This window comes from Phasianus colchicus, chromosome 1, assembly GCF_987193195.1.
Source record: "Phasianus colchicus chromosome 1, bPhaCol1.hap1.1, whole genome shotgun sequence".
Lineage (NCBI taxonomy): Eukaryota > Metazoa > Chordata > Aves > Galliformes > Phasianidae > Phasianus > Phasianus colchicus.
In genome coordinates this window covers 45,774,256-45,784,480 of record NC_143436.1, presented here as the reverse complement: position 1 = coordinate 45,784,480, position 10,225 = coordinate 45,774,256, and the positions used below count along the sequence as shown (strand labels likewise).

Below are 10,225 nucleotides of genomic sequence, written 5' to 3'. Positions count from 1 at the left end.
GCTCGGCGCCGCGGGGCGCCTTAGGTGGCGGCGGGCGGCGGGCGCCGCTGCGCCATGCTGCGCCCAGGGGCCGGGCGCCGCCGCCTCTGCCGCCGCTCCCTCCTCCGCCGCGGCCGGGCTGCGCGCGGGCGGGCAGTTCCTCGTTCGGGGCGGGGAGGAGGGGGTGCCTGTGCGGGAGGAGAGGTGGGCCGGGCTCCTCCGGGAGGGCTGCTCAGGCACCTCGCCGCCGCGCGCCGCCGCTCCCCCGCCCGGCCCGCCTCGCCTCGGCGCGGACGAGGGGCGGGAGTTCGGCCCCGCCGCCGGGCTGCGGGGGGCCGGGACGGGGCCGCGGAGGGGGCGAGGCGTGGCGCCGGGCCTCGCCGCCGCTGCCTCGCCTCAAACGGGCGCCGGCCGCGGGTGCGGCCCCTGCGGAGGTGTCCGGCCGCGGGTGCCGAGCGGCCGCAGCCCGGGCGTCCCGGGGGCGCGGCGAGCCCCGGCAGCGCGCCGGGTGGAAGGCGTGCCGTGCCGCGCCGCCGCCTCGGCTGCCGGCGCTCACACCGAGGAATAGCGCGGGATGGGCGTGGGGTGCAGCCGCTGGGCTGTCAGCGTCCGTGGGAGATGGGAACCGGCGGAGGGGCGCCTCTCGCAGCGCCCTCCCTGCGGGCTGCCCCGCGGGACCCCGCCGCCCGTTACGACGCTGTGCGTTAGAGCAGCGCCAGTAAGCCAGCCGGCCGCTGCCGCTGGGAACAAGATGTCAGAGCTCTGTTTACAACCTCTCGGTCCCGACTGAGGTGGAACAAAGAGCCTGCCTTGTGTGCCTTGCTTTGCTCGGCCCTGCTGCCTCGAGGCGGGTGGCTTTCAGCCCGCGGGGTGAGGACCGGGCGCCGGGGGCATGGCCGATCGGAAAGTGGCACCGTGGAACGGCACCGGTTGGAAGGGACCCGAAAGATCTATCCAGTTCCGACCCAGTGTCCTTCTGCCTCTGCTCTCTCATTTCTGGGATGGACTGAGAGACCTGTGGGCTGCGTGCTCAGCTAATGTGATCGTTTTGCTGACTTTTAAACGAAAAGTGGGATTGTGAAAGGTAGCAAAGCTGCATTTTAGTGTTCTCCATCAGGTGTCTCTGGTAAGTCTGGGTGAGGATGGCACAGGGCCCATGGCTGCTCTTACTAGGAAGTGAACATAATGTTCAAAACTGACGCCAGTTTCTCAAACACCGACCCTCCATTTGCACTGCTTTTACTGTAAAGTGGCTTTACGGCCGGACTAAGTGGAATGGTAAAAGCTAGAACAAAAGTGGTCTCTGTATATGGGTTGAGCAGAGTATTTCCAAGAAGTAAGTACAATTTGTCAGCGAATTTGTATTATCTTTCTCCATTGCTTCACTCAGCAGCAGTTATTGTGCAAGAAGTGCTGTTGCTCTGGTCAGCAAAAATATTGTACCATCTTGCACCCATCAGGGTCTAGGACACCATGACATTCAAAACCCTGCACAACTCATCTGCTTATCTCACATACAGTGACTACAAAATCTGCCCAGTGTAGCAGGAAATGTGAAAGAGAATCCTTGCACAGGTCTTTATTCTCACCAGATGCAAAGATGCACTACCAACAAACACTGCCTGCAGCTCCTTGACTTCCACCGTGACTTCTAGTTGATCTTTAAGTGTAGATGCAAAGCTCCCAGTGATCCACATCTTACTCAGGCTGTGGGGAAAGCCAACCAGCTTTTTTCCTGCAAGACATCCCTGGTACTGGCCACAGAGCACATCTTGCTGTGACTTCTTCTGTGGACAGCCCTCCCATCATAAAAACACAGACTTCTGCATTTGCAGAGCTTGGTTCAGTACTGACCAGTTGACCTGTTTCTTTGGGTTTTTGTTTAGAATATGTCATGTGTATGTCAATGAGTGATTGATTTGGTGAAGTGAATGATGCCAGACTTGCTCTGGTCTTATACAACAACAGTGATAGCTCCTAAGGCTGTAGGCTCCTCCAACTGCTCACACGGCAACGTTCTGCTTCCAAATGTTCTTATTCTAGGACCCAGGAAAGGACCCAGGAGAGACAGATTGCATCTGGGTACACGCATAAGGAAGCAGCCCAGCTGTGTGGGGTACAGGAGCTCCCAAGGCAGGGCAGGAGGCACCACCTACCCCCAGATAAATCAGACTCACCCCTGCCTGCAGCACAGTTCTATTTCTGTCCCCTCTCTCTTCCCAAGGAAGTAGTATCTAGGACCAGGTCCTTATCTTACATCACTGAATACTGTGTGCACTTCAGGGAGCCGCTGAAGCAGCTGTGCACTGGGAATCAGTTCATGGAGTATTACCCATATATCCAATTCTTGAAGCAGCAAAGTCTGCTCGATTTTTTTCCAAGCCCCAAAGTAAACAGGAGCTTTTGTCCTCTATCCATTCTTCCAGAGGCAGCCAGCAGGATACCAGCAGAGCTGAGTTTTCTACTGATGTCATGGAAATAGAAAGCAAGGCTGCGGGTGTATTTTGTAATGCTGCTAACATGCACTATTAATACAGAAGTCCGGAAAATGGTGCAATCATTTTGAGATACTCTTATAAAAACTAAGCAGAAGAAGGAAAGACATTGCATTGTGCTGTCTTGGTCACCAGTCCCATATTTGGTAATTCAATACTCCTGTTGACTCTGTTTTATTTTTCAGGCACAACAGACATGGCAAACTGGGGTGTCTGCATGCTGCCACACATTGCACCCCAACCAAAATTCCTAAAAAAGCTGGGGGAGCACAAAATTCCTAAAAAAAGCTTGGCTTTCTGAAGCAAGCTTTATTGATTTCAGTGGGGCACGTGAGATCTGAAGTTAGAACGCGAATCACACCAGGGCTTGGATCCACGTTTAATGAGCTCTCTTTTAAATCTTCATCAATATTAGCAGAACACATCCTGAATTAACTTCTGATTGCTTCTCCCACTGTGGCTCAGCTGCCTACCTCCCCCCTCCTTCTCATCCACATGCTAAGCTTCTCAGAACGGATGACTCTGCAGAGGACCTGACAAAATATTAGTCAATAAATGAAATGTGATATTTTATGTTTAATTTATTTCACTTAACTTTGATATTTTTTTCCTATTTTGGGACTCAGAGCCCAATTAAGATTTGGTTTCATCTGTTTATTTAACATATGGAGTCACCTTAACTTGGTTCTGCAATGGTTTTTCTCTAAGGGCAAATATATAACTTTCTGCATATGAAGAAACAGCAGGTAGTATTACTGTTAACAAGCATTTCATCCTTGGAGTAATATTTGAAATAGCTGCATTTCTCTTTACACCACTAAGTCAGTTTTCAGTGTAACTAAATAAAAAGGAAATGCTGAGCAGTTTTGCAAAAAAGTTCTGAGAGTTTCTTTTCCTTGCAAAGTAACTGCATTTGAATACTGAAACTGAGCTTGCAATTTTGGATTTCAGTTCTGATTTTTTTTGTTTGTTTTGTTTTTATGCATCATTTAATCTAAAAAATTACTGACTCTTCTGCATTTTCTGGTGGTCTTCGTGGTAGTGAAATGCTTTTTTCATGAACAGCTCCTTTGTGACCCTTAAGAGGAAATTCCAATCGCCATTGCAAAAAATGAGCAATCAACTCTGACAGGTCTACAAATAAAACAGATGAGGGTAGAGGAGATTGCCCTGAATTCATGACTTGTATTTGCCTACGTTGAAATATTCCCAGGTGCTAATGCTTTCTGTATTGTGAGAGGGGGAGGGAAAGAAGAAACGAGGGAAGAAGGGAGGGATAGAGGGAAGGAAGAAGGAAGCAAGCAAGGAAGGAGGTTCTCATCCTATCTCCATTACAAATACTATGAAATTTTGGATAAGAGGTCAAGAAACAATTATAATATAAATAAAATGCTTTTTTTAAAATGTATCACATTGTTTCCTTTCTTCTCAAATGTACTTTGAGGTAGAGTAGCAATGATACAGAGAAAAAAAAAAAAAAAACAAACAGGAAATACACACAGGAAAAATACAGCTTGCTCTTCTCTACATTGAAAATTACTCATAACCTAAATTAAAGTGACACTGAGAAGGTAGATTTTGTGCCAGAAACACACACAGGAAATCTAGGTTCTGGGTGATCTGTGCCATAACCTTCCTATGGAACGTCGGACAACAAAAACAACTCTGAACCCCATGTATGTCTCCTGTGCTTGTGAGATAAATAAAATCAGATAGCTCTCAAGGAAGCTCTGTGGGTCAGCACCAATAAAGGCACTATATACACGGGAAATAAAATTACGGGATTACAGGAAGGCACACATGCAATACAGATAGCAATCACAAGTGAAAATAACTTAATAGGCTTTCTGCTTAACTTATCTTCCACAGTCGATATATATCAACAGTATTTTATCTAGAATGTGCTTTCTTTTAATTTTATTTATTATAACATTTGTACCTTGGCATCCAGCAAAATAATGTGTCCATGAAGTAATTGCAAAGAAGCAGAGCTGAAAAATGTATTTTTTTTCTTTACAGCTGTAGGGCTGATCAGTGGTGCTATCTGGCTTGCACTGTGCTGAAGCAGAATGAAGTCGTTGGATGGCACAGGCCAAACTGTGGCAATGCCCTTAAAACTTGTATTTGCTGGTGTATTTAGATGGGTTTTGTTTTGATGCACACAAGGACTTCTGGCTTTGCCCACAGTTCATTGGGGATGGGTCTAGTGTGTCAGTGTATCTTGCTACATCCAAGGCAATGATGAATAAGGCAGGCACAAAGGCATTTCAAGACCATGGTATTGGTACACGGCCCCTTCCAGTGCTTCATTCTTAAGCCAGACTTGCCAGGAAGGGTGATATCAGGTTGAGTTACAACCTCTGGTAGCACAAGTGCTTTCAAAGATGACCCAAGCTCTTGCCCTGGCTGTGTCCTCAGACAGTGATAGAGTTCACACAGTGGAAGTGCCTAAGATCTAGAGCAAGGTGTGGTCACTGCTGATTTGGATGAAATGAGGAAGAGCAGATGTGTTATGATGCAGCCCTTTCCATGTGAGCCAAAATGCAAAGCCTTCTTTTTAGATCAGTTCCTCAGTGTTAGACAAATATGTCTTCAGTATTATGAGGGCAGATTTCACCTGCCACATTTAGCTGCATCACTAGAGAAGAAAAATTACCAAGAACCTGTTGTAAATTCCTTTGGTTTTTCTCCCAGGAGGGCTTACTGCTGCTTGGCACCTGCAGAGGAGATACTCATCTGAGGGCCTAATAAGCAGTTGCTATCTGTGGGGTCAGACTGTTTGCTATTTAAGCTGTCTAAACCAGCCAATCTGCTGTCTAAATGAGCCAATTAAGGTGTCTGAACCAGCCAATCACCAAGGAGAATCTCCATTGTTTACTGGATGAAGCTGGGAATGTGACCACTGAGGATAAGGAAAAAGCAGAGGTTCTGAATGCCTTCTTTACATCTGTCTTTAAAAGTCAGACCAGTTATCCTCAGGGTACTCCTCTCTCTGACCTGGTAGTCTCGTCTGGGGAGCAGACAAAACCCCCCATGATTCAGGAGGACACAGTCGGAAACCTAGTACTCCAACTGGACTGCCACAAGTCCACAGGGCCAGATGAGATTCCCCCGAGAGTGCTGAGGGAACTGGCAGAGGTGATAGCTGAGCTGCTTTCCATCATCTATCAGCGCTCCTTGTTGACTGATGAGGTCCCAGAAGACTGGAGGCTTGCCAGTGTGACTCCCATCTACAAGAAGGGTTGTAAGGAAGATTTGGGGAACTACAGGCCTGTTAGCTTGACCTCAGTGCCAAGGAAGGTTATGGAGCAGATTGTCTTGAGGGAGATCATACGGCATGTGTGGGACAACCAGGAGATCAGGTCTAGCCAGCATGGGTTCATGAAGGGCAGGTCCTGCTTGACCAACCTGATCTCCTTCTATGATCTAGTGATGCATCTAGTGGATGAGGGAAAGGCTGTAGTCTACTTAGACTTCAGCAAAGCTTTTGACTGTCTCCCACAGTATTCTCCTGCAGAAGCTGGCAGCCCATGGCTTGGACAGGTACACTCTTGACTGGGTAAGGAACTGGCTGGAGTGCCAGGCCCAGAAAGTGATGGTGAATGGACTTAAATCCTACTGGCAACTGGTCACAAGTGGTGTTCCCCAGGGGTCGGTGCTGGGGCCTGTCCTCTTCAATATCTTTATTGATGACCTGGATGAGAGCACTGAGTACACCTCAGTAAGTTTGCAGATGACACCAGGTTGGCTGGAAGTGTGGATCTGCTTGGGGGTAGCGAGGCCCTACAGAGGGATCTGGACAGGCTGGATAGCTGGGCTGAAGCCAATGGGATGAGGTTCAACAAGGCCAAATGCTGGGTCCTGCACTTTGTCCACAACAGCCCCAGGCAACGCTACAGGCTTGGGGCAGAGCGACTGGAAGACTGTGTAGAGGAAATGGACCTGGGGGAATTGATTGATGCTCGGCTGAACATGAGCCAGCAGTGTGCCCGGGTGGCCAAGAAGGCCAATGGCATCCTGGTTTGCATCAGAAACAGTGTTGCCGGGAGGAACAGGGAAGTGATTTTTCCCCTGTACTCAGCTCTGGTGAGGCCACACCTTGAGTACTGTGTCCAGTTTTGGGCCCCTCACTGCGAGAAAGACTTTGAGACCCTGGAGCGTGTTCAAAGAAGGGCAACAAAGCTGGTGAGGGGTCTGGAGCACAGTCCTTATGAGGAGCGGCTGAAGGAGCTGGGATTGTTCAGTCTGGAGAAGAGGAGGCTCAGGGGAGACCTTATTGCTCTCTGTAACTACCTGAAGGGAGGTGGTAGTGAGCTGGGGGTCGGCCTCTTCTCTCATGTAACTGCTGATAGAACTAGAGGGAATGGCTTCAAACTGCACCAGGGGAGATTTAGGCTGGATGTTAGGAAATCCTACTTTTCTGAAAGAGTGGTCAGGCACTGGAATGGGCTGCCCAGGGAGGTGATGGAGTCACTGACCCTGGAGGTGTTCAAGGAACATTTGGACATTGTGATGTGGGACATGGTTTAGTGAGAACTGTTGGTGATGGGTGGATGGTTGGACTGGATGATCCTGTGGGTCTTTTCCAACCCTGGTGATTCTGTGATTCTGCAAGTTTTTCTTCTGCTAGATCTCGAGGGCTGACAAACTCAGGCTGATAGTTGTGGTGGTAAACAGCTGAGTATGGGCCTAGGAGTGGTAAAGGAAATGGTGACCGTCCCCAAAGAGTGTGGAGAGGACTTTGGCAACACAGGGAGGCTGAGTGAAATACACACATCCTTTTCACAGGCGCCTTGCTTGTTTCTTAATTTATCTTTGTATTAAAGACTGGGTTGCTTGCAGCCACCATGTTGTTTTCCCAGTAGACATCTGGGGTGGTTGTAATTCCCCATCAGCATGAGAGCACAATGCTTCTCTTAATTGAAGATGGCCTCCATCCAGAGGCTCCCCTGGTCAGGTAGTAGTCCTCCCACCACCAGATGTCCTTTATTAGGTTGGTCCTTGATTTTAATCCACAGGCTCCCAACATATTTGGAGCAGTTTCTCAGGGGCATCTTTTTGCACTCCATTTCCTAACGCAGAGGGCAACTTCCCCTCCCCTTCTTTTCCTTGCCTACTGCTTCTGCAAACTTTCTAGCCCTTGATTGAAGTGTTACAGCTGTGCTATTCATCCCGTCACATTTTCATGGTAGCAATTAGGTCACGATTTTCAAATTGCACCAGGTTTCCAACTCCTCCTGCTTATGTCCTGTGCTGTGAGCACAGTGGTGTTGAGCCACTTCAGAATTACACTCTTATAGCATTGGTGATTGAATGCTGATAGCTGCGTTATCTTCTTAGAGGAGCACTCCCTAATTCCTATGGAACAGTTTTGAGGCTTTTCCCTGCTGCTTCCTAAAGTGACAGTGTTCTCTGCCTCTTCTCTGTTACTTAGAAGTACATCCCCTTCCCCCATCAAATCTAGTTTAAAGCTAATCAGTCCAGCCCAAAAAACACAGCCTAGCAGAGGATGGTTTCGATCCATCGACCTCTGGGTTATGGGCCCAGCACGCTTCCGCTGCGCCACTCTGCTGTTATAATGTTCCTCAGAAGCAAGCAAAATGAATGGCTGTTTTAAAGAACTGTCATCTCCACTTTAATTACAGGGTTGGTGCAAGAGTCATCGTAGCATTTTCACACCTGGAACTGCTCGGAGTTTAGAACAGGTTCTGAACTGGTCAAGTACTATTTATTCCCACTGCTCTTTTCTCTGGCTTCCCCAAATTATATCGGTTTTGTGTAATCTCTCTGCAGATGTGCGTAAACATGCTGACTTTTATTTATAACTCTGGCTTTTGGTTGCAATTGTTAATCTGATCGCAGCCAGAATTTTGTAATTTGACAAAGGTGTCACTTGGAAATTGCATCAGATTACAGAAATATTCTGCTGTAGCAGACAGGAGTTAGCCTGAAGAGAAAGTTGCCAATGGTTGTTACCATGAAGTAACAGGCCTTAATTATTTACAGTTTCCAAAGAGTGCAAGTGCTCCTCCGCTTACCCTAACATTCATGGATGACAGGAGCTGTTACTGTTGCTTGATGGTAGACCCACCGACATCAGCTGAATCTACCAGCCTCCACATTCCAAATACTCACTTCTGCACTGTAACACTGACATCACATCCTTTAATTCCCAGTGTGTGGACTCAGAGATGACAGCTCACTGAACCTGCTTCTGCAGGACACCTGGAAAAAAGCCTCCACAGGCTCTTATCTGTGAGAGAGAGGCTCAACATGTCTGCATAAAAGCATCTCGGGCTTTTATAATTAAACACGTAAGCAATACACTGGTGCTAGATAAACTGATACACAGAGATACATGGAATTAAAGTTGATTTCATCATAGAAAACAAAATGTTTTTTACAAATCCTTGTTCTTTCAAGGGTCTGTGTATCTCGGCACCTATGTAGGTATGATACCTGTCCTCCTGTACTGACCTTGGAATTTTGAAGTATTGTTGATGAAAGAAGAACAACAATATCATTTCTCAAAGTTAAAGATCACAGTAGTTACGACTTACCATAAAAAAAAAATATGACATCATAAAAAAGAATAACTTTGCAACTGGCTGTGCATAGGAAGGCAATGAGAAGTGCCAACTCCGCTCAGAGGGGAACCTGAAAGTTTTCTGGCATTCAGCTCTGCTTTGATCTCTCATTCTCAATGCTGGACCTTTCCATAGACATTCTCACCTTGCTGCCTCCATGGCTGTTTTTCGGAAATGCATCTTTCAGGAAAGGTGAAAGCTGACCCAAGCTTAACTCCTTAGTCATCATTCTTGTGATTGCTTATCATCTCTCTCATTTCCTCCTTTTTGTTTGTGTCCTGGAGACTTTCCCGTGGAAACAGGATGTCAGGGGCTGACAAACTGGTGCAGTGCTGCAGAGTATCGGTACTCAAGGACTTCACTTTGCAAGCTGCACTTTTTTTTTTCTGCTATGGTAGTCTAAGAGGAGTCAAACAGACAACAGAGGGAAAGACAAACTTGGCACACACACACACACACACACACACAAAAGAAAAAAGCAATTTTTTTTTGAGAATGTTTTTCAGTATTTTCTGGATATCAACAATCTTCCATCAGATTTTATTCTAAAAAACAATGTCGATGTGGCAAGGTGTACTTAGTCGTCTTTTCATTCATTTTAATGAAAAACTGTTTAATTAAGCCAGTCAAGTTAATCAACCTAGTGAAATAACCAAGACAACTTTCAGGTCTGTGTCCAGAGGCTATAAAGGTAGTTTTTGCTGAATTATCTCCTCAGTACTTCCCCTGTGGGCCAATAGAAAGACCCAAGATGTGCAATAACATTGCCACCTGAGAACAGTGGAATCAATCATTTTAATTACAATTTTAATTGTTTTTCATTAGTTCCATGCACTAAATACAAGAGCTTGCCTTTTCTGGGATGCTATTAAACAATGGTGGCTCTAAAGAAACAGAGGCAATCCTCCTAATTTATAAGGATTTTGCTTGAAATACAGACTTTTTTCTTCCCCTGTTTCTATTTACTGTGTTCATCCTGAGAATGAGAATGGTCGTTCTCTCTGATGGTTCAGCAACAAATTCACCCAGAAGAGATTGGAGTTTCTGGTTGTATCCCGAGTGCCGCAAACTGGAATACTATCTTGAAAGTCAGTCTGTGTCCATGTTTGCAATGAAGAATCTACTAGTCAAATTTCTCTATTTCCATTTCTTTTTTCCTTTCCT

The 10,225-nt window shown here is 46.9% G+C and overlaps 1 non-coding gene across 1 annotated transcript; it reads right to left on the bottom strand.

The window, feature by feature from the left end:
- Positions 1–7,974: 7,974 nt before the first annotated feature.
- Positions 7,975–8,046, bottom strand: TRNAM-CAU (transfer RNA methionine (anticodon CAU)). The gene has a single exon. It is a non-coding gene; the product is annotated as a tRNA-Met (tRNA).
- Positions 8,047–10,225: the final 2,179 nt, after the last annotated feature.